This window comes from Scyliorhinus torazame, chromosome 21, assembly GCF_047496885.1.
Source record: "Scyliorhinus torazame isolate Kashiwa2021f chromosome 21, sScyTor2.1, whole genome shotgun sequence".
Taxonomy (NCBI): Eukaryota; Metazoa; Chordata; class Chondrichthyes; order Carcharhiniformes; family Scyliorhinidae; genus Scyliorhinus; species Scyliorhinus torazame.
Genome location: NC_092727.1, coordinates 14,905,478 through 14,930,881, shown reverse-complemented (window position 1 = coordinate 14,930,881; position 25,404 = coordinate 14,905,478). Strand labels below are relative to the sequence as shown.

The 25,404-nt window shown below is 49.9% G+C and overlaps 1 protein-coding gene across 4 annotated transcripts in view; it reads left to right on the top strand.

The window, feature by feature from the left end:
• sik3 (SIK family kinase 3) overlaps positions 1–11,727 on the top strand; it is a 345,368-nt gene extending 333,641 nt beyond the window's left edge. For all 4 annotated transcript variants that reach the window (XM_072486536.1, XM_072486537.1, XM_072486535.1 and 1 more), the window contains one exon: positions 10,146–11,727. The gene's annotated coding sequence lies outside the window, so the exon portion shown is untranslated. The remainder of the gene's footprint in view (positions 1–10,145) is intronic.
• The last annotated feature ends 13,677 nt before the right edge of the window (positions 11,728–25,404 follow it).

The following is a 25,404-nucleotide window of genomic DNA, read 5'->3' as shown; positions in this document are numbered from 1 at the left end:
TAGGCCCACTCCCCTGACCTATCCCCGTAACTCCACGCATTGATCATGGCCAATCCACATAAGCTGCACAGACTGTGGGAGGAAACTGGAGCGCCCAGAGGAAACCCACGCAGACACCAGGGGCGAAATTCTCCGTTATCGGCGGAAACTCCGCCGATCGGCGCAAAAAACGGCGCAAATCCCACTTGCGTCACGTCATAAAAATGGGCCGATAGTCTGCGGCCCGAAATGGGCTAGCAGCGACGTAACGGGATCCGCGCTTGCGCAGTGGTTCACGCCGTGCAGCGTCATACGCGCTGCACGGCGTGACGGCTCATAAGGCCGCGCAGCTCCCCCCCCACCCGACCGGAACAGCCGACCGCAACACCCGACTTGATGGCTGGCCGTCGCTCAGCCCCGAGGTTCGAGTCACGCGATGTGGAGGCGCTCCTGGATGCGGTGGAGCAGAGGAGGGACGCCCTGTATCCCGGGCACGGCCGCAGAGTTGCCCCACGCCACAGCCGGCGTCTGTGGAGGGAGGTGGCAGAGGCCGTCACCGCTGTGGCCCTGACACCACGGACAGGCACCCAGTGCCACAAGAAGGTGAACGACCTCGTCAGAGCAGGCAGGGTGAGCGTCCCCCATATCCCCCATATCCCCTCTCCCCCAAATCCCCCCCTCCCCCATATCCCCCATATCCCCCCTCCCCCATATCCCCCATATTCCCCCCTCCCCCATATCCCCCCCTCCCCCATATCCCCCATATTCCCCCCTCCCCCATATCCCCATATCCCCCCTCCCCCATATCCCCCCTCCCCCATATCCCCCCCTCCCACATATCCACCCTCCCCCATATCCCCCCTCCCCCATATCCCCCATATCCCCCCTCCCCCATATCCCCCCCTCCCCCATATCCCCCCTCCCCCATATCCCCCATATTCCCCCCTCCCCCATATCCCCCCTCCCCCATATCCCCCCTCCCCCATATCCCCCATATCCCCCCTCCCCCATATCCCCCCTCCCACATATCCCCCATATCCCCCCTCCCCCATATCCCCCATATCCCCCCTCCCCCATATCCCCCCTCCCCCATATCCCCCCTCCCACATATCCCCCATATTCCCCCCTCCCCCATATCCCCCCTCCCCCATATCCCCCATATCCCCCCTCCCCCATATCCCCCATATCCCCCCTCCCCCATATCCCCCATATCCCCCCTCCCCCATATCCCCCCTCCCCCATATCCCCCATATCCCCAAGTGAATCCAGCCCTAACCTTAACCTCTGCAATGCACGCGCAACCGATGGCGTGCATTCATATACCTGCCTAACACTGTTGCCTTTTACCCCTGCCACCACCCCCCCCCCCCCCCCCCCAGGAGAAGCGCGCACACAACAATAGGGAGCATGTGAGGACTGGAGGAGGGCCCGCTGATGAGAGGCCACTGACCGTACACGAGGAAAGGGCCCTGGAACTGGCTGGCGGACCTGACGACCGGGAGGTTGCTGATGCAGAGGTCGGGGCCCCACGAGCAAGTGAGCCACCAACAGCCCGTCCCCATATCCCCCCTCCCCTATATCCCCCTCTCCCGTATCACCTGATCACTGCCTGATGTCTAACCATGCATGCTTCATTGTGTATCGCAGGACCAAACGTCCAGGCACCCATCCCCGCAGATGCAGACCGCCCGCAGGATGCCCCTCGGAGACCACGGGAGACGGAGAGACCCGAACCCTCCAGCATGCGACGCCCGCAGGATGCCCCTCGGAGACCACGGGAGACGGAGAGACCCGAACCCTCCAGCATGCGACGCCCGCAGGATGCCCCTCGGAGACCACGGGAGACGGAGAGACCCGAACCCTCCAGCATGCGACGCCCGCAGGATGCCCCTCGGAGACCACGGGAGACGGAGAGACCTGGAGCAACAGGGAGACGACACCCCCGTCACGTGCGGGAGCGACCACCCAGCGATGAGGGGGGCAGCCACAGGCCCCCGTCACATCCGAGCCAGGACACCACTACCCAGGACACCACTATCCAGGACACCCCTACCCGGGACACCACTACCCAGGACACCCCTACCCGGGACAGCACTACCCGGGACAGCACTACCCAGGACACCCCTACCCGGGAAGACGAAATACCGGACAGTGACTCAGAGTGGATGGGTGGAGACGAACCCCCACCCCAAAGTGCCATGGACTCAGAGTGGGACGAAGAGCACGACACAACGCCACTGCTGTCACCAACACCCTCCACCATCGCAGAAACACTCACCACGGTTGGGCACTTTAGTGATGAGGCGTCTGGTACACTCACTGGTGCGCACAACACAGCCGTCCCGGTACAGCAGGTGGAGGTAGGAGCAGCAGAGGGACCGGGCGGTCGGAGGGCAGCCCAGGCCAAGCGAACATCTGCCGCCCAGATGGATCCCGGGTTCCTGCAGTTACCACACCCACACATAGATCCGATGCAACCACCGACACGGAGACGAGCGAATAGGGTGACGGGTGGCTTGCGGCGGCTGCGGTCGCAGGTGGAGGAGTCCACCCGCGTCCAGGAGCTGGGAGTGGTCCCGGTCATGCGTGCCACCCAGGCTGACACCGCACGGGTGGCGTCCGCGGTGGAGGCAATGGGTGCGACGGTGTCAGACATGGGGAACGGTTTGCGAGGCCTGGGGCCTTCCGTGCAGGCGGCGTCTGTGGCCCAGGAAATGGCTGCCCTCTCACAGGAGGCCATGAGCCAGTGCCAGCGCCAGATGGCAGAGGCGCTCAACGCCATAGCCCAGTCTCAGCAGGCCATGGCCCAGTCTCAGCAGGCCATAGCCCAGTCTCTGCAGGCCATGGCCCAGTCTCTGCAGGCCATGGCCCAGTCTCAGCAGGCCATCGCTGAGGGCATCGGCGCCAGTGGCCATGTGCGAGCTGGCGTCGCACTGTCGCAGACAGGGTTCGACAACCCCCTGGGCTCCATGGCTGCAAACCTGCAGACCCCTGTCGATACCAGCACGGGCCTCCAGGACTGGCAGCGCCAGATGTCGGGGGCGCGTCGGATGGCCAGTCCGTTCGCATCCCCCACCCATGTAGAGGCCTGGGGGCCATCGGGCACCCCGAGGGAGGAGGAGGTGGTGTGGTCCATCCCGGCTCCCTCTGTAGGGGAGGTCCCGGTACACCGCGACACCTCGGACTCCCCCCCTTCCGTCCCAGGTGCATCGGGTGGGCAACGGGCAGGACAGGCTGGCAGCTCGCCATCCCAGTCGCCCGGGCCGCAGCCTGGCCCATCTAGGCCAGGACGCCCCAGGAAACGGCCGCCAAAGGGATCCAGTGTCAGAGGGCAGGAATCACAGGAGTCCACCTCCAGTTCTGCTGTACCGTCTGGGGAACCACGTAGACGTAGTCAAAGGGCCCGTAAGGCCAAACAATTAGACACTGAGTAAGTTGGCACGGGTGCAGGGCACAGATGAGTTTTAGGCGCTAGGGCACGTGCATGAACTCCTTTGGTTATTAAAGTCAATGTTACACCTACCGAAGCTGCCTTTATGCTCTGTCCAAAGTGTGCGGGGGTGTCATGTACGTTGAGCGCAAGTGTGTGTGTGAGGGGTGGTCTTACCTCAGCCCCAGGTGAGTCTGCCCCCTTCCCCCTGGGCCGCCATCAACATCCCCCGGGCAGAGGACGGGACCGTGCGCTGCAGTATCACAGCCGCATGCAGGGATGGTCCGGGTGGATGGTGGTACTGTGGCCATGGGTCAGACATAGTCCAACGATGTAGAGCCAGGAGCTCATCGGAGGCGGGCTGTCATCATTCTCCATGGCCTGCGATAGACACGCGTCCACCCGCAACTGGGTGAGCCCGGCCCGTTGTGCCGCCGGTGGATCGGCAATTGGGAGTGGGGGGGTGGTGTGCATGCGGGTGGGGTGTGTGGGGTTGGGGAGGGGGGTGATGGTGCTGGGTGGATGGATGGGTGGGGGGTGTGGGTGGTCGGCTGTTGTCATGGTGTGCGGTCTGTGGCCATACTACCCGATTCCCACGCCCATCTAGTCAGTGAAGCGGGCGTCTATCAGTCTGTCCCGTGCCCGCTGGGCCAGCCGGTAACGGTGGACAGCCACCCGTCTGTGTCTACCCCGTCTGCCCTGACCATTGCCCCCATCCCCCTCATCTGGGGAGGACTGGGCCTCTTCCTGCTGCTCCTCCACTCCGCCCTCCTCTGCCTGCGGCACATCGCCCCTCTGCTGGGCTATGTTGTGCAGGACGCAGCACACCACAATGATGCGGCCGACCCTATCTGACCGATACTGGAGGGCGCCCCCAGAGAGGTCCAGGCACCTGAAACGCATCTTCAGCACGCCAAAGCACCTCTCGATCACTCCCCTTGTCGCTACATGGGCATCATTGTAGCGGTTCTCCGCCTCATTGCGTGGCCTCCGTATAGGCGTCATCAGCCACGATCGCAATGGGTAGCCCCTGTCGCCCAGCAACCAGCCCCTCAGCCGGGGATGGCGTCCCTCGTACATGCCGGGGATGGATGACCGCGACAACACGAATGAGTCGTGTACACTGCCTGGGTAACGGGCGCAGACGTGCAGGATCATCATGCGGTGGTCGCAGACCACCTGTACGTTCATCGAATAGGTCCCCTTCCTATTAGTGAACACGGCCCTGTTATCTGCAGGTGGCCGCACGGCGACGTGCATCCCATCGATCGCGCCCTGGACCATGGGGAACCCGGCAATGGCAGAGAAGCCCACGGCCCGGGCATCTTGGCTGGCCCGGTCCACGGGGAAGCGGATGTAGCGGTGCGCCATGGCATAAAGGGCATCTGTCACTGCCCGGATGCACCGATGCACCGATGTCTGCGATATGCCGGACAGGTCCCCACTCGGTGCCTGGAATGACCCCGTTGCATAAAAGTTCAGGGCCACCGTAACCTTGACGGACACGGGGAGAGGGTGTCCCCCGCCAGTGCCACGCGGTGACAGGTGTGCCAGCAGGTGGCAGATGTGTGCCACGGTTTCCCGGCTCATCCGGAGTCTCCTCCTGCATTCCCGGTCCGTGAGGTCCTGGTATGACTGCCGGGGCCGGTACACACGGGGCGCCCTCGGGTGCCTCCGTTGCCGTGGGGCCGCGACGTCCTCCTCCCCCTCCTCGTCCTGTCGGTCAGGTGTCCCTCCAGCCTGGGCGGCTGCCGCCTGCCCCTCTGCGGCAGCCTGCGCCGCCTCTCTGGCACGCTCCTCCTCCTCCTCCTCCTCCTCCTCCTCCTCATCCAGGGCAACATAGACATGAGCGGCTGCCACCACGGCGGCCAACATCGCTGGATGATCTGAAAACATGACGACCTGGTGGGGGGGAGGGGAACGACGACATGTCATCATTGCCCATATCCCCTCCTCCCCCCAGCCAGGTGGCATGGACCGCATGGGTCCAACTGTTGGAGGCTGGCACCTGGCCAGGTGGACCAACTCATTTGCCCTCCCATCACCCACCCCGGCACGGACCCCCCCCCGCCCCAACCTCCACCCCAGCACGGACCCCCCCCCAACCTCCACCCCGGCACGGACCCCCTCCACAACCCCCAACCTCCACCCCGGCACGGACCCCCTCCACAACCTCCACCCCGGCACGGACCCCCTCCACAACCCCCAACCTCCACCCCAGCACGGACCCCCCCCCCCCAACCTCCACCCCGGCACGGACCCCCTCCACAACCCCCAACCTCCACCCCGGCACGGACCCCCCCCCCCAACCTCCACCCCGGCACGGACCCCCTCCACAACCCCCAACCTCCACCCCGGCACGGACCCCCTCCACAACCTCCACCCCGGCACGGACCCCCTCCACAACCCCCAACCTCCACCCCGGCACGGACCCCCTCCACAACCTCCACCCCGGCACGGACCCCCTCCACAACCCCCAACCTCCACCCCAGCACGGACCCCCCCCCCCCAACCTCCACCCCGGCACGGACCCCCTCCCGGCACTCCCCCGGAGCCCAGCCTACTCTAACCACCCCCCCCCCCCCCCGCCGCACACACACACAAGCCGAGACACACCTCTTCTCAGGCAATCAGTCTGCGGCCACGCCATTTCCTGCCCAGAGCCAACCCCCCAGGCCGTCACTCACCTCCTCGCTGGTCGGCGTGAGCCTGGAGCACCGGGTCACGCCGATGAAAAGGAGGTTTGATTGACGTCGACGTGAACGGTCATCACGTCGACGGGACTTCGGCCCATCCGGAAGGGAGAATATCGGCAGGCCGAAAATCGGCTGCCTTGCGCAGGCCCGTGACATTCTCCGCGGCAGCGGCGCCATTAACGCCCCGCCGACTTTTCTCCCTTCGGAGACTTCGGCGGGGGCGGGGGCGGGATTCACGGCGGCCAACGGCCATTCTCCGACCCGGCGGGGGGTCGGAGAATGACGCCCCAGAAGTATGTGCAAACTTCACACAGTCACCCAAGGCCGGAATCGGACTTGGGTCCCTGGCGCTGTGAGGCTGCAGTGCTAACCATTGTGCCACCGTGCTGCACTTTATTGTGTAAGGAAATTTTGGTTTGTTTTTCATAGTTTGCAGTGGCATTTTTATCATAAAAGTAAATATGTGTGGAAGACAGTGTTACTTATACAGTATGGTTATGCCTATAAAACTGAAGTATGGGTTCAGGAGGCATTGGGCTGAGTTTTCCTGGCTCTGTAATGGCAGACTTGGAGTGGAGAGCGAGGAAAATAGAGGGGTTGGGGGGCAGGGGTTGGTCCAATTAGGGATGAATTTTCAGACTCGTCAACATTTGTTCCAATAGCGGAGCAGACTCCGCCTCATGTGGAGGCCGCCAACTTAGTTTAGGTGGCCTCCCTGCGACAGGCTGGGAGAAATTCGGAGTTGGAAGCTCTGTGTCTCGTTGAAGAGGCCTTGTGCGGGCAGCACGGTGGCGCAGTGGGTTCGCGCTGCAGTCTCACAGCGCCGAGGTCCCAGGTTCGATCCCGGCTCTGGGTCACTGCCTGTGTGGAGTTTGCACATTCTCCCCGTGTTTGCGTGGGTTTCGCCCCCACAACCCAAAAATGTGCAGGCTAGGTGGATTGACCGCGCTAAATTTCCCCTTAATTGGAAAAAATGAATTGGGTACTCTAAATTTATAAAAAAATAAAAATAAAAAGAAGCGGCCTTGAGCATTAACAACGGCACTTGCAAGTACACCCTAGCATTGGCATTTATCCTCCATCCCTAATGATTTGCCACCCTGGAATTTGGATATTTCTGCACTGCTGAGCTGCCTCCATGTTGGAGTGCCCTCGTGGTCCTTGACCTGCCTGCAGCAGCTGCCTGGGAGTATGGTAGAGGCAGGCTCAATCAGGACAATCAAGAAGGTAATTAAATGATTATCTGAACATAAACAATGTGCAGGGTTAAAGAGAAAAGGCAGCAGAATGACACAAAGTTATAATGCTCATTCAGAGAGCCGATGCAGATACAATGGACCAAATGGCCTCCTCCTGCACCGTAACAGCTCTGTGATCCTGTGAAATGCTGGGCACAAGATGGAAGATTGTGGTGCTGGACTCACTGCCGACCTGGAGTGCAGGCCTGGGAACCCCCATTTGGTCCTGACATCGAGGGCCCAAACTCAGTGACAAAATCCAGACCATTCTGTCTGAATGCAATTATCGGTTACAAATAAGAACAATTCAGTTGCTACACTAATGTAAAATTAAGTTATCATAGTGAGGCAAAATAACAACCCGAGTATCAGTTTGCTGGCTCGAAGTTAAGTTCTGTGTAATTAGTTTATATGTAGGCATTGCTGGCTCGGCCAACATTTGTTGCCCATCCTTAGTTGCCAATGAGGAGGTGGTGGTGAGCTGCCTTTTTCAACCGCTATAGTCCATGTGGTGTAGGTACACCTACTGTGCTTTTAGAGAGGTGTTCCTTGATTTTGACCCAGCAACAGTGATATATTTCCAACTCGGGTTGATGTATGACTTGGAGGGGAACCTCCAGGTGGTGGTGTTCTTCTAGATGGTAGTGATGTACAGGAGGTGTTCTTTCCCATGTTTGATCTGATGTAATGAGACACTATGGGGTCTGAAATTGATGTTGAGGACTTCTAAGGCCACTCCCTCCCAACTATATACTGCTGTGCTGGTCTGCTGGTGGGACAGGACATACCTAGGCTGGTGATGGGTGGTGTCTGGAACATCTGATATGATTCCTTAATTTGACTATGGATGTTACTTGACTGGTCTGTGAGACAGTTTTCCCAATTTTGGCATAAGCCCCCAGATGTTTATAGGCGGGTCAACAGGGGTGGGTTTGACGTTGTAGTTTCCAGAGTCTAAGACGATACCAAGTGGTGCATCTGGTTTCATTCCGTAAAAACTTCGAGTGGTTTGCTGGGCCGTTTCTGGGGCTTTTAAGAGTCAACCACATTGCCGTAGATCTGAAGTTACAGGTAGGCCAGACCAAGCAAGGGTGGCAGACCTGTTTCCTTAAAGGACATTAGTGAACCAGATTGGTTTTATTGCAGCCGACAATGATTTCACAGTCACCACTGGATAATTTCAGACTTTTATTGACTTCCATTTGCCATGGTATTTTTCAGTTCTACCCGTATAGACTCAGTGGGCGAACGCTTGGATTTATCCTCTCTTTGTACTGTTGTGATGTTGTCCCTAATCAAAAATGCCACTCCCCCTCCCCTCCTATCTCCTGGTCTATCTTTCCTACAGCATCTGTACCCCGGAATATTGAGCTGCCAGTCCTGCCCCTCCTTTAACCATCTATTTAATTATCTATTTAATAATTTACGTATCTTGACTTAAGGATATGAAGATAGGATGGGAATAGATGGATACGGACCTTGGACGTGTGGAAGATTTTAGTTTAGACTGGCAGCGTGGGCCTGGAGGGCCGAAGGGCCTGGAGGGCCGAAGGGCCTGTTCCTGTGCTGTACTTTTCTTTGTTCTTTGTTATTTGCGTTCATGGAGCACCTTTCACAATCTAAGAATGTCCCAAAGCACTTAAGAGCCAATGAAGTCCTCTTGAATTTGTAGACATTGTTGTAATGAAGGAAATGTGGCAGCCGCAAACAACAATGTTACAATGGCCAGATTGATTTTGTGAGGTATGAGGGAGAACTATTGCTACAACACCAGGGGTAACTCCATGTTCTTCTCCAAAATGACACCTCCAACAGTGCAACACTTCCCTGAGTATATCTAGGACAATTAGTTATGGACCAGAATGTCAGTCTTAGACTTTCGTGCTCAAATCTCTGAAGTGGTTCTTGAACAAACATCTTCTGATTCGGGGACAAGAGTGCTTCCCATTGAGCCATGACTAATAATTAAATCCCCCTTAATCTTTCCTCAAAACTCTTTCACTTGGATCATTATTGCTTTTCTCCGCACATTTTGCAGCAGCTGTATATCCTACATACAGCATGGCGCTCAGACCAGGACACACAGGTCCAGGTGTGAGTTGACCATCAAGATTACAACATGACCTCTAGATAAAATAGAACAAATCTTAAGATTTCAAAATTGAGAATACTTTGGATTTGGGATAATTTGTTGATCGATGTTTTGTACTTTTTTTGACACTACTGCAGGATTAGTTTAAAAGTAGCATTACAGGCAAATACTTCCGTTTTGTTGCACATTTGCTTCTGGATAAATAATAGAAGAAGGTCCACCCCAACTCCTCGGGAGAATCCGGAATGAACAATAAATGTTTAAAAACCCATTCATAGATTGAACCTCTTTGAGTTCTGAGGAAAGTATTATATATTTGTTGCTTTTTAAGTAGAATTGCACTCCACTCATTTCCTCTGTTGAAGTCATTGGGTCCTAGTTGCCATGCATGCAGCTTTCCCTTCGGGTCTACCTAGCCATTATTTACTTGTAAGCTTTGTTGGCTAGCTATTTTCCATTAAGCATTCCCAATCCTAATTCTGCCGTCAAGTTCACCCACAACCACGATCAACAGGAAATGATAAGATTTTCTTTTTGCAACTTAAAAAGCCAGTGCTACTTAAATTAGGACTCCAGCTAACTTTCCATGCACTAGAGATTGAGCCTGAATCCTTACCACTCTGATCTATCAGTGGAGCTCGGATTCAAATTACAGTTGGCAAATTGAAAAGTTGCAAACTAACACCAGTTTTCTTTTTGTTCTTCTACAGACGAGTATGTTCAGCTTTGAGGTGAAAGGTCCATTTTGCCAACAGTATCTAGCAGCATCACGCCAAAACTTCATTGTATTTCTTTCCAGCACAACATCGTGACTTGTCTGCTGTCAGTTGAGGGTTGCGCTACTTGCCACACCTGTCAGTGCCAGTCATGAGGATAAGAGAAGATTGAAGTTTTGAAAATTACAGAAAGAGAAAAGGCGAAACAGCCATGACTCCTGGACATCCTCATGCGCCAAGCCCTTTCGCCCTGGCCTTACCCTGCAGAAAGAAAAACTCTTCAAGCCCTGTGATGTCACTTTATCCAGGGAGAGTACCTGAGCAGTGCAGCATGCGCCCTGAGGCCTAATTTACTCTGTGAGCAATAAGACTGCTTGCTGTCCCTCTGATACTCCTCCATTTTCGATTTTTGCCTAACAGTGGTGCAATATGCTTTGTTTTCCTAAGTTTTATTTTCCAGTGTTTGTCGTTGTGCTTTCTTTCTCATGTTAATTTCTGCGTCAATTACCAAAAAAAAAGCGTACGCCCATTTTTTAAAAAGCAAGTTAGATTTTATGGTTTTTATTTCCCATCCACGTAGAACCTGTTAAGTTACCTTAAGATATCAATTAAATGAACCGTGTGTTAAAGAGAAATTGTCAAAATAGATGATTTTGTTATATTTGAATTGTAACTTGCACCTTTGTTAAAGTATTTTTCCCTTTTTATGGCATTGTAATGTGACTTGTTTCCTTGTGCCAGGTGAAATTTGTTAATGTTAACCCTTTGAAATTTCACAGTGCGTATTATGTTTCTATGTCATGTCATTTTTAAAATATATATATTAGAACACCCAGAACCTGCCCAAAGACCAGCAGGTTTGGGGCTTCTTTCTGAACTCTAAAACCGATCAGAAAATGAAATTTAAGTTGAAAGATTTCGCTGCTTCAAAAAGGGGAAGAAGCAGAACTTCGAAAGGAATTTGCACGAACGGAAAGAAGGATTACAACGAAGCCAGTCAAGCAGTGTTTAACTGTGATTTTAATAATCATGGTTTTAAAAAAAAACAAAAATAAGTAGCTCCGGACAGAGAATTTTTAGACCTGATGAAAATTTAAATATCACCCATTTATCTGCTTCTAAACTACACATCTGTCCAACTTATGTCATTTGTATATTTTTTGTTCCATTCATTTGATGAAAAAAAAGTAAAAAAACTTGATATTCAGCTGTTTAACGGGAAGGTACCAAGGAAACACTGAAAGCTTTTATTGTATGTATCTTTTTTTGTTTTGTTTACATGACACTGTATTTATGGGAGAGCCGACTGCCGAAAAAAATCAGAACTGAAATGCAGTGCCATCTCTCATCTGTAACACATTTTTAATGTTGCTTTGTATTGTAGTAATCAATACGCAGTATATGTTGAATGTATATTAATATACTTTGCTATTTCTGTTTCGGAAATGTTGAAAAGTATTTTTTCTTGTTTATGTTGGACAAAAGGTTCAGTGATCTAGTACATTGTGTGGGTCACTTGCAACTAGTAATTTAGTTGGAAAGTGGGATCATGACAAATAAAACCTATGTAATTTGATCTGACGAATGTTACTTATTTAGTTAATAGCAGGCGCTTTTCCTGCGTCCTGTTCTCTTTCCTTTTGCAGTATATTGCCTCCGCAGTATTTTATTGAGCACAGGCATAAAGTAGGCAGGCTATTGATTTTTCTGTGCTTTCTGACACCAATAGTTTTGTTGGACAAGGAAGGCAGAAAGCATAATAACTGATTGCCGATCTTTCGGATGCATTTGCATCACAGAAATCGTGCCTTGGGTTGATCGATTGAGACGTGTTGCGGTGATAAACATGCATATTTCATACTTAAGGATATTGGTCCAATGTTCAACATTAGTAATTGACTTACCTTTACTGCTGGTGCAATGAAAATCTAGTACTTCAAATGGGGACAATTGCGATAATCACTTACATTGATCTATATTGTTGGGTAAAAGTGTATTAATGATGGATAAAATATATCCAAACAGTTAATGCTTTGTAACAATTTAAGTGATCTGTTGCTACTGCATTTATTAATCAGTGCTTCCTAGACAGTTTGGTCTTGAATTTATGTAGTATCATATGTCCTCGAAGCCCCAGAATATTTAAACATTCACTCCATCTATAGTATATCTCCTGCTGCCTTAGTTCTAGCTCTTTATTTTATTGTGGAGTTCCAAAATGGCATTACACCTGTTACCTGTTTATAACTGGATAAGAAAATCCCAAAATGGAACCCTGACCATGGGCTGGATTCTCCGCCGACGGGATGCTCCGTTTTGCCGGCGCCCCGGGGGTTTCCAGACGTCGTGGGGCTACCCCACAATGGGAAACCCCATTGACCAGCTGGGGTAAGGGAGAATCCCGCCAGTGGGTCAAGGCAGAAATGTGTCGCGGCACAGAATCCAGCCCGATAACTTTACTTTTTTTTATAAAACATGGAGTTACTGAGTCACAGGACCACTAATTCGTTTTAAAAAACAATATTTTTTTCTTTATTAAGCATGGAAAAATTGAATTATGATAAAATAACCTTTACCCCCCCCCCCCCTTAGATTAACGATTCCATGCAGATTTTAAGATGATCACTTATTACTAACTACCTCTTAAGCTACAATGATTTCATTCGCACAAAATCTCTTTTAGCACATAAGATGACTGCGGTCAAATGCACGCGCTCTGCTCTTAATCCAAGTTAGTGTCTGTAGCTTTCTCATCAGAGTCCACCTAGATGCTTGTCATATTGGAATTCCCAACCCCCACTCCCAAAAGCATGCTTTAAAATCTTTAATAATACTTTCTGTTAGCAGTTGCATTCCAAAATCCAATCATGGTTTTCCAACTGACACTTTTAAACAAAGTTTCCGCTCCACTTTTAACAATGAATCCAGTCCAGATTTTACACCATCTCCTTTAAGATTTCTTTGTCTTGACTGCTGTACAAACTGTTAACTTTCGATTCCCAGACTGTATTAAAACGGCATCGAACCTTTGATTTACTGCTGAAGTTTGATTTCCCACACTAAATCCGATTACTGCAATTGACTCTTTAACTCAGAACACCTTTGTCTACTTTTCTTTGACTTCTTCTGCACAAAAGTTTGCTCTCTGTTTTCTTGGCTTCAGTCATTTTAAGAGACTCTGTCCCATTTCCCTGGTTATCTGGACAATAACTGCTTCTTTAGGAAGCCTGCCTCTTTCCAACTCCCACCCTGTCCAGTCTTCTGGCAGAGTTGAGGGATGTTTACTCCCCGGTGTCCCATCTCCAACTGCAATATATCCAGCTAAAACTTAAAACTTTTCCTACCTCACAAGGGTCTCCAGTTGCGAGGCATTTACTGCTGCTATTTATTCTTCAGACCGTGACCCTCTCTAAGCACAATTGAATCACAGTTGGAATTGACAGCAACCCCAATACATACAAACACCTTTGTCCAGCATGAATCTAACTATACATTTTATCCTTCTGAGCACAGAAACATTAAATTAAACACACTTAAAACTATATCTTATTTCTAATGTTTACCAATACAAATATAAATCCTTTAAAACTACCTCTGTTTTCATAACACATCCAAACTCTCAGCAAAAATTTTGCATTCTTCTGAAACAATCTCATTTTGTTGTTTCCAGATTTGACTGGGCAAGTTTAAAAGAGGTCAATAACTATTAGGAGTAAGCAGGCACATAGGTGGGAGGTGCGAGCTGGGGATCCAATAGATATGTACAGCAAAGGGGTGGAGTTTGAGTACTGACAGTAATCAAAGCTATGCAAACTATGATTATCCAGAATTGTACATGTTACTAATATAAGTTTTTGAATCAAATGAAGTTTTCTTTTTGTATGGAAACGATTATACTTAAAAATCAACATTTAATTAATATATTTTTAAACAAATGGGACAATTTCCCCATATGTTTCTGCATTTCCAAAGTTTGAATTTTGTTAAAAGTATCAAATCGCTATATTTTAATTGAAATGTACAGTTCATCACAGTGAAAGATAACAATGGTGGGACATCAGTTTTCCAAATTTAAGGAAAATAAATACTTATGGTCAACTTAGACTGGTCAAATATAACATGGACTGTGAGTTGAGTAACATTTACAGTACGCTGTTCCAACAATGTGCCTTAACTGTAACTATCGGATGAACAGACATATATTAACTCCTTACCTTCCAGTGTAAATAGTATGTTTTGCTGATTGAGAAATTTCATTTCAGATGCAACTCCTTCAACAACATCTTCTAAACTCACCACCTCTGGTACCTGGAAGAACAAGGGCAGCAAGCCCATGGGAACATGACTACCTCCAAGATCCCCATCCAAGACACACGCCACCCTTACTTGGAAATGTAACACCATTCTGTCACTGTTTCTGAGTTAAAGCCTGGAACTTCCTCCCTAACAGCACTGTGATGTACCTGCACTAGATGGACTGCTGCAGTCCCAGAAAGCAGCTCACCACTACCTTCTCAGGAGAAATTAGGGATGGACAAAAATTCTGACCTTGCCAGCTAAACTCCGAACCCATGAAATAATTTTTTTAAATCCTTGTGCTACACATGGGGGAATATCAAACCCTGAATTATTTATTTACCTGCATATCATGGTAACTGATTTCTGGCTTGGGTCTCTGTGCGGAGTCTGCACGTTCTCCCTGTGCCTACTTCGGTTTCCTCCAGGTACTGTGGTTTCCTCCAACAAGTCCCAAAGATGTGCTTGTTAGGTGAATTGGACATTCTGGGGTGAGATTCTCCGACCCCCCCGCCGGGTCGGAGAATCGCCGGGGCCTGGCGTGAATCCCGCCCCCGCCGGTTGCCGAATTCTCCACCACCGGATATTCGGTGGGGGCGGGAATCGCGCCGCGCTGGTTGGCGGGCCACCCCCGTGATTCTCCGGCCCGGATGGGCCGAAGTCGCGCCGCTAAAATGCCTGTCCCGCAGGCGTAAATTAAACCACCTACCTTACCGGCGGGACAAGGCGGCGCGGGCGGGCTCAGGGGTCCTGGGGGGGCCCACCGATCCGGGGGCGGGCCTGTGCCGTGGGGGCACTCTTTCCCTTCCGCCTTCGCCACGGTCTCCACCATGGCGGAGGCAGAAGAGACTGTCTCCACTGCGCATGCGCGGAAATCCCGTCAGCGGCCGCCAGCGCTCCCGCGCAAGCGCCACCCGGAGATGTCATTTCCGCGCCAGCTGGCGGGGCACCAAAGGCCTTTTCCGCCAGCTGGCGGGACGGAAATTCGTCCGGCGCCGACCTAGCCCCTTAAGGTTGGGGCTCAGCCCCCAAAGATGGGGAGCATTCCGCACCTTTGGGGCGGCGCGATGCCCGACTGATTTGCGCCATTTCGGGCGCCAGTCGGCAGACATCGCGCCGTTTCCGGAGAATTTCGCCCCAATTCTCCCTCAGCGTGCCCAAACTGGTGCCGTAGTGTGGCGATTAGGGGATTTTCACAGTAACTTCATTGCAGTGTTAATGTAAACCTACTTGTGACAATAATAAAGATTATTATTATAATGTGAACTAAGCTACATATTTGAGTCATAGGCCTGACAATTTTAAGAATGTTAATTAAACTAAAATGGCTAGTTTTTATGTGATTGAATTTAAATACTTTAAAAGTATAAGTAGCACAAATTCAGCCATACTCGCTATCGTGCAACTACCATTGTCATTGAAAGACTACTGCCGATTAGCTCCTGACCAAATATCTTCCCCAAAGGCTTTAAAAAACTATTACTAGACTCATTTTCCATTATTAAGTTGCAATCCTTCATCATCCCTGTGGAAAAGTGATCCAGCTGGTTAGCATTTCCCCAGTGACACGATAGAGATAATTACTGAGGTGCAAATGGAAATACATGCCATACCACTTCACACTGCTGCTTTTCTCCTACTTAAAAAAAAAATACTGCACTGCAGAGCTGTTTGCAATTTCTATCAGATTATGTAGGGAACTTCACGGACACTCTTCTGGATCCTTATCTATTTGCCCTTTAGTATGGATGTAGATGAATTGTGATTTTAATCAGATCTGCCTATTTTCAAGTTCATGCAGACTGTGAAAAAAGTTTAAACTCCGACATAAAAAACAGCTATTTTAGTTTGATCAACAATGCTGAATTTCCAGGCCTATGAGTCAAAAAGTATCTTAATTCTTATGTGTGTGACTTGAATTCACAGGGAATCTGACATTTGACTTCCTGTCAGCTCATGAAGGCACTCTATATTGTACAAATCCACAGTGTACTTGCTTGCAGGCAATGCATTATGTCAAGTTCTCTCCTTTTTTTAAAGATTTCTTCAGATGTGCAAAGCCCAATAGGCATGAAATTAGCTATGTCGAATGTGTGTTAACTATGGAAGGATGGAAGCTGTTCTGGGAGTAGAGCTGGATTTGTTCCTCCCACAGTGTACCAGATTCTGATGTTAAATCTACCTGCACATCATCTCCAGTTCCTCAGATCCCCAACACTTGGGTACAACTGCGTTAATTGGGTAATATTGATTTCTCCAAATGTCAAACTCGGTCGAATCTACATATAATCCAACATTCTCATTATAAACATAAAATGGCATTTCAAATATTAAAACCTGAACTAAAAGGAAATGTATTCAAGATTTCCCATTCTTACATTGCTTCAAATATTTTTTTGAGGTGTGTGGGAGGGAAGAAAAAGGTCATAGTAGATAGTTACTGTGGCTTTGATATTAAAGTCCTTTCCAAAATGGGCGTGAGAGAGGGGGGGGGGGCTGGTTTAGAGACTTAAATATGACATCCGTCATAAAATGGTGGTGGATATTGGGGCACCCAAGTGTCCTGTGGAGAGTTGGATGTCTCATGAATGTGCTTAAATTGGGCATGCACAATATAATTTTGAACCTGATTTAGAATTCATTGTCCCTGCACAGTCAAAAGACTCGCAAATGAAAGGGGTGACATAGTTAAGTCTAATGTTCTGCTGAGAGGGAGTGTGAGCAGCTAGGGACAAAATTAAAAAGCAGAACCACAGATGTAATTACTACCTTGAGCCGTGAACAATATAAGATAAGACAGTTGAATGTGTGGCTCAAAGATTGGTGTGGAAGAAATGGAGCAGACACCAGGTGCGGGATTCTCTCAGCCCGGGGCCAGAGAATCTCCTTGACCAGCGCAACTTGCGCCACGCCACCCCGACGCCGGCATGTGATTCTCCGCTCTACACGGCCGGTCTGCCAATTTTTGGCCTGGGGTGGGCCGAGCGGCCGTCGTAAAAAATCCGAGTCCCGCCGCCGCCGTTCACACCTGCTCTCAGCCGGCGGGATCTCGGCATGGAAGGGTCCGGGGGCGGCCTGTTGGGGGGGAGGGTGGGTCCGATGTGGCCTGGCCCGCGCGATCGGGGCCCACCGATCGGCAGGCCGGCCTCTCCGGCTGGGGGCCTCCTTTTTTCCGCGCCGGCCTCTGTAGCCCTGCACCATGTTGCGTCAGGGCCGGCTCAGCGAAGGGAGTCACTGCGCATGCGCGGATCCCGCGATGCCCAGTTCACGCCAGGATCAGCAGCTGGAGCAGCGTGGCTCGCTCCAGTGCCGTGCTGGCCCCCTGTCGGGGCCAGAATTGCTGATCCTGAGGCCGAGCTGACGCCGTCGAGAAACGCAACGACGTTTCCAACGGCATCAACACTTAGCCTCAGGATCACAGAATCCCGACCCAATATTGGAGAAAGAGCTGTACTATTGGGATGAGCATCACCTGAACTGTGTTGGGACCAGTATATTGGTGAATTGTATAACTGGGGCTTGTTATTGGCCAAGGTTTAGAGAACACCAAAGTGTATCATGGAGTTCACCTGACCCACAACCTTTACTAGATTGTGGTATGGGGAGCACACGGCCCACTCTACAGGTGTGGTACAGCAGAAATGGAAAAGTATTTTTTAAAGCAAAACAATGTTTATTCTATGAATTCAAGTTAGCCTTTTTAAAATATACAGTGAACATCTCAGCGACCATCAATTCAAATACAACCCCCAAAGAATACAACACTAAGTAATGCTTAATAACTTCCCAAACAACATCCAGAAGACTTAAAACACCTTTTACCAGAAGCACAACAGGTTAAAGTCACTTACTGTTGTTAATTTTAAATCACCAGGATCGATTTACAGTCTTTAGATTACAGAGAGACTCTAATACACCTTCTGGCTGTGACTGCAGCTATCCAGCTCTGAAAACAAAACTAAAACTCACCCTGCAGCAAACCGCCTAAAACGAAAGTAAAAATCTGACAGACAGCCCAGCTCCACCTACTCTCTAACATCACTGCAGTAATAAACACCCATTTCTTAAAGGTACTCTCACATGACAGGCTGTAGAGACGGCTTTAAACTAAATGGGGGGGGGGGGGGGGGCAGGGTGGGTCACATTCATGTGAGGGGAGATTTGGAAAGTTAAAGGGAAAGGACAAGACAATAGTACAGGATAGTGAGGCGGGTAATGATAATCAGAGTGTGACAGAGCACACAATGGATGCAGTGGCTGGTTCAGCACAGAGCTAAATCGCTGGCTTTGAAAGCAGACCAAGGCAGGCCAGCAGCACGGTTCAATTCCCGTACCAGCCTCCCCGAATGTGGTGACATGGGGCTTTTCACAGTAACTTCATTTGAAGCCTACTTGTGACAATAAGCCATTTTCATTTCATTTTTCAGCAGTGACGGCTGCTGGGGCTACAAACTGTCTCGAGAAGGAAGACGGCAAGGATATCGGACTAAACTGAGTCTGGGTTTTATGGTCAGTGAGAGATTGGGAACCTGGACATACAAAGTGGCAAAAATTATTGGGAGACTAGAGGACTGGGAAGTCTTTAGGGGACAACAGAAAGCTACTAAAAAAGCTATAAAGAAGAGTAAGGTAGACTATGAAAGTAAACTTGCTCAGAACATAAAAGCAGATAGTAAAAGCTTCTACAAATATATCAGACAAAAAAGAGTGGCTAAGGTAAATATTGATCCTTTGGAAGATGAGAAGGGAGATTTAATAATAGGAGACGGGGAAATGGCTGAGGAGCTGAACAGGTTTTTTGGGGTCAGTCTTCACAGTGGAGGACACAAATAACATGCCAGTGACTGATGGAAATAAAGATATGATAGGTGAGGACCTTGAGATGATTGTAATCACTAAGGAGGCAGTATTGGGCAAGCTAATGGGGCTAAAGGTAGACAAGTCTCCTGGCCCTGATGGGATGCATCCCAGAGTGTTAAAAGAGATGGCTAGGGAAATTGTAAACGCACTAGTGATAATTTATCAAAATTCACTAGACTCTGGGGTGGTCCCAGCGGATTGGAAAGTAGCAAACGTGACACCACTGTTTAAAAAAGGAGGTCGGCAGAAAGCGGGTAATTATAGGCCGGTAAGCTTAACTTCGGTTGTAGGGAAAATGCTGGAATCTATCATTATGGAGGAAATAGCGGGGCACCTGGAGGGAAATTGTCCCATTGGGCAGATGCAACATGGGTTCATTAAGGATAGGTCGTGTCTGACTAATTTGGTAGAATTTTTTGCGGACGTTACCAGTGCAGTAGATAACGGGGAGCCAATGGATGTGGTATATCTGGATTTCCAGAAAGCTTTTGACAAGGTGCCACACAAAAGGTTGCTGCATAAACTAAAGATGCATGGCATTGAGGGTAAAGTGGTAGCATGGGTAGAGGATTGGTTAATTAACAGAAAGCAGAGAGTGGGGATAAATGGGTGTTTCTCTGGTTGACAACCTGTAACTAGTGGGGTCCCTCAAGGATCAGTGTTGGGCCCGCAGTTGTTCGCAATTTACATAGATGATTTGGAGTTGGGGACCAAGTGCAACGTGGCAAAGTTTGCAGACGACACTAAGATGAGTGGTAAAGCAAAAAGTGCAGAGGATACCGGAAGTCTGCAGAAGGATTTGGATAGGTTAGGTGAATGGGCTAGGGTCTGGCAGATGAAATTCAATGTTGCCAAGTGTGAGGCTATCCATTTTGGGAGGAATAACAGCAGAATGGATTATTATTTAAACGGTAAGATGTGCAGAGGGACCTGGGTGTGCTGGTGCACGAGTCGCAAAAAGTTGGTGTGCAGGTGCAACAGGTGATTAAGAAGGCTAATCGAGTTTTGTCTTTCAATGCTAGAGGGATGGAGTTCAGGACTAGGGAGGTTATGCTGCAATTGTATACGGTGTTGGTGAGGCCACATCTGGAGTATTGTGTTCAGTTTTGGTCTCCTTACCTGAGAAAGGACATATTGGCACTGGAGGGAGTGCAGAGGAGATTCACTAGGTTGATCCCAGAGTTGAGGGGATTAGATTATGACGAGAGGTTGAGTAGACTGGGACTGTACTCATTGGAGTTTAGAAGGATGCGGGGGGGATCTTATTGAAACATATAAAATTATGAAGGGAATAGATAGGATAGATGCGGGCAGGTTGTTTCCACTGGTCGGGGAAAGCAGAACTAGGGGGCATAGCCTCAGAATAAGGGGAAGTAGATTTAGGACCGAGTTTAGGAGGAACTTCTTCACCCAAAGGGTTGTGAATCTCTGGAATTCCTTGCCCAGTGAAGCAGTTGAGGCTCCTTCTTTAAACGCTTTTAAGAAAAAGATAGATACCTTTCTAAAGAACAAAGGGATTCGGGGATATAGTGTACGGGCCGGAGAGTGGAGCTGAGTCCACAAAGATCAGCCATGATCTCATTGAATGGCAGAGCAGGCTCGAGGGGCCAGATGGCCTACTCCTGTTCCTAGTTCTTATGTTCTTATGGAGGAGGGGAGTGGCAGGTCATGTTAGGAAGGCCAGGTAGGTCAGGTTAGGAAGGCCAGGGAGGAAGGTTAGGAAGACCAGGGAGGAAGGTTGGGAAGTCCATGGAGGTAGTTATGGCCTCAATAGGCCTAAGGATGGGTGGACTATCTGCCTTACCTGCCCACAAATTATGGGGAATAGCTCGGTGGGGGGTGGGGGGGTGCGAAGGAAGAGGGCTAGCCATCTGTCCTGTTTTATGTGACTCCCACTTGCAAGTACACCAGCTGAGGGGCTGTAAAATTATTTTTCTAGATCCTGCAACGGTCCAAGGAAATTGGAAAATTATAAATATAACACCACTATTCAGCAAAGGAGGGAGACAGAAATCAGTAAACTATAGGCCAATTAATCCAGTGTCTGTCCTTATGAAAATGTTAGAATCCATTATTAAGGAGGTGGTAACAGGACATTTAAAAATCGTAATGCAATCAGGCAGAGTCAACATGGTTTAGTGAAAGGAAAATTGTATTTGACAAAGAGTTCTTTGATGATGTAACAAGCAGGATGGATAAAGGGGAATCAATAGATGTAGTGGATTTGGATTTCATGATCACATGAAAAGAGCACATGGTGTTGAGGGTGATATATTAACATGGATAAAAGATTGGCTAATTAACAGGAAATAAAGTTGGGATATGTGCCATTTACGGGTTGACATTCTGTAACTAGTGGAGTGTCACAGGGATTAGTCCTGGAACCTCAACTATTTGCGATATATATGAATGACTTAGATGCAGGGACAGACTGGTAACCAAATTTGCTAATGATTCAAAGATGGGAAGGAACACAAGTTACGAGGAGGATACAAAAAATCTGCAAAGGGATATAGACAGGTTAAGTGGGTGAGCAACAATTTGACAGATGAAGTATAATGTGGGAACGTGCGAGGTTGTCCACTTTGACAGGAAGAATAGAAAAGTTGAATATTATTTAAACAGAGATAGACAGCAGAATTCTGCAGTCCAGGGAAATCTAGGTGACCTTGTACACAAATCGCAAAAGGTTAGCATGCAGGTAGAGCAAGTGATTATGAAGGCAAATTGAATGTTGGCCTTTATTGCAAGGGCATATATAAAAGTAAGGAAGTGTTACTGCAACTATACAGGGCATTGTTGAGACCGCACGTGCAGTACTGTGTACAGTTTTGATCTTGCTTAAGGAGGGTTATATTTGCATTGGAAGAAATTCAGAGAAGGATCACTTGGCTGATTCCTGCGATGTGGGGGTTTTAAAAGGAAAGGTAAAGCAGGCTGGTCCTCCGCTCACTGGAGTTTTTAAGAATGAGAGGTCGTCTTATCGAAACATATAAGATCCTGATAGGGCTTGACAGGTAGATGCTGGGCGTGCCTCCTCGCGGGGAGGAATCTCCAATCAAGGGGAACTGTTTAAAAATAAGGGGCTGCATTCTCCATCGGCGGAATCCTCCATTTCGCCGGCAGCATGGGGATGCCCACAATGGGAAAGTCCATTAGCCGGCTGCCGGGACGGAGAATCCTACTGCTGGCAGGGCACGCCGTACCAGACGGTGCGTCAAGAAGGGGAGTCAGCTTTTGGTGGGGGGGGGGGGGGGTGGGGTGCCATTTTGGTTAGTGGGACTGCCTTTTGATGCTTAGGGGTCCAGGTGCCTGGGATTGGGCACGGCTCCGGAGGTTGAACCGTACAAGTTTGGTGAGTCGAGTTCAGGTGGACTGACAGTGGTGGGACAAGCTCCCATTATATTTGGCAGCCCGGGTCCAATCATTTAAGATGAACATCCTGCCGAGATTTTTGTTTTTATTTCGGAGTCTCCCGGTGTTCCTTCCCAAGTCTCCCTTCCGAAAGGTCAAGTGGCTCATCTCCAGCTTTGCTTGGGCAGTTAAGGCCCCGTAGATTCGGAGGGGGGGGGTCCTTCAGAGGGACAGACAGGCAGGGGGTAGAGCGCTGCCAAACTTGCTATTCCATTGCTGGTCGGCCAACACTGGGAAGGCGTAGGGATGGTGTGAGAATCCGGGGGCTCTCTGGATTCAGTTGGAGTCATGTAGAAGGGCAAGCTTGGGGGCATTGGTCATGGCGCCGCTTCCGTTGGCGCGGCAAGGTACCCGCCGAACCCAGGGATGGTGTCTATGTTAAAAATATGGCGGCAACTCCACCAGCATTTGAAATTGGGGGCAGCCTCAAGTCTGGTTCCCATTAGTGCTAACGACCTGTTTGAGCCGGCAAGGCCTGGATGGCACATTTGGTGGATGGCAAGGGGAAGGGCTGGCGAGAGTGGGGGATTTATTCCTGGAGGGGCAGTTTGCCAGCCTGGACGAATTGAAGGAGAAATTTGGGCTGTCAGACTCAGACATGTTTAGGTACCTCCGGGTACGGAGCTTTGTTAGGAGGATGTTTCCAGAGTTTCCAAAGGTGCTGCCACCATCCTTATTGGAGAGGATTCTCTCCTGTTCGGGGTCGGAGGACGGCAGTACGTCCGACTTGTATGCACGGATCGCAGAGGAAAAATTAAGTTTGGTGAAAGGGGTAAAGGCTGAATGGGTGGGGGAGTTGGGCCCAATACTGGAAGAGGAGGTATGGAGTGAGGCACTGCGGAGGGTGAACACCACATTGTCGTGTGTGAGACTGAGCCTGATCCAGCTCAAGGTAGTGTTTCGACCGCACCTCACTAAGGCCGGGATGAGTCAGTTCTTTGAGGGGGTGGAGGATGGGTGTGAGCGCTGTTAAAAAGGGCCCGCACACCACACACACATGTTCTGGTCCTGTTCCAAGCTGGTGGGTTTTTGGAGATCCTTCTTTAGCACCATGTCCGCGATCCTAAATATTGAGGCTGGAGCCCTGCCCTTGTGGCTAAAGTTGGAGTTTCGGTTGTGATGGAGCTGCGGGTGGCCGTGGGGGCGGATGTCCTTGCTTTGCCTTGTTGGTGGTGCAGAGGTGGATGCTGTTGGGCTGGAGATTAGCAACATCGGCGAGTGCTTCACATGGCTGGGGGATTTAATGGAGTTTTTGCACCTCAAGAAGGACAAATACAAAGGGGGAGATTCTCCAAAATGGAGACCAAGTGTTCGCGCCATCGTGAACGGCGTCGCGTTTCACGACGGCGCGAAACGGGCCCGGATACGACCGATCTGTTCCACACAGGGGGCCAGCACGGTGCTGGAGCGGTTCACACCGCTCCAGCCTCCCCGACGCCAGATGGGCGCCGCGCCAACCCGCGCATGCGCGGGGGACTTCTTCAGTGCGACTCAACATGGCGTTGGGGTTCAGGGGCCATCCACGCAATAAAGTAGGCCCGTGGGGGGGGGGGGAGAGGCCGGCCCGCGCCAAACACGCCGGCGCAAATGGAGCCGATTCTCCGCACCTCGGAGAATCGCACGCCGGCATCGGGGCACGGTTGCGGTGATTCTCCGGCACGGCGCGGGGCTCGGAGAATCACCCCCAAAGTGAGGGGGTCGAGTGAAGGACTCTACCCAAGCTGGTGGCTGTTTATATTATATATCAGACAGTCGGTCCCTGTTAGCTGTTAGTGGGGAGCAAGGGGGGAATGGTATAAACAGGGGAGGGCATGGCTAAGTAGGGGGTGATTCTTATTTCTTGGATAGAAGGGTCATTCTGGGGGCATTTGGTGTTTGGGTTACTGGTTGTATTTGTGTAATTTTGTATAAAATGTGAAAACGTCACTAAAAACATTTTCAAACAAAAAAATCCTGAGTTTGTGGAAGTGCAGTACTTTTCATCGTGTCAATCACCCATTTCTTTTGAGGTCATGCAGGTATTTGAGCAACAATGCAAGGTTTTAGCAACAGCCTAGGGAATACATTAACATGTTTAAATAGGCTGAAATGAAAACACTAAGAGTTATTTTTAACACAACAGTGTTCCAAATGTTCACAAAATTAGGCATTTTTTTAAATGTTAAAATTACTCATGTAGAATTAACTGTTTTAATCATCAAAACTTGATCATGACTGCAACATGCGCGGTTGGTTCTTGCAGCATAAGCTGCCCTGTTGGTTTGTTTGTTAACGATGCTGTGATGTATTATTTGTCTTGGCATACTCGATATATAGGTCACTAACATAGAGGTCAGAGAGTGAATCTTGGGCAACACGAGGTGCACTGCCGTTCATACATTTACAGTATTGGACACTGGGAGCACTTCTCCCCAAGTTAGCTGTCACGTTAAACCTCCAGTTCAACAACATAAAATCAGATGCTGATAAAGATAGATAATGAAAGTGTGCTGAAACCAGGTGACACTGGAGGTAAAGCAATTGTACGTCGGACTCTACTTGCCTGCGTTTCAGAATATTGAGGGCAGGTGGGTAGATTGCTGGGCTCTGTGGTCAAAATTAACAAGGAAACCCACCCTTCAGTAAATAGTGGGCTGGATTCACCGTTTTTGAGATTTAAGTGTGGAGGATCTGTGGAGTTATA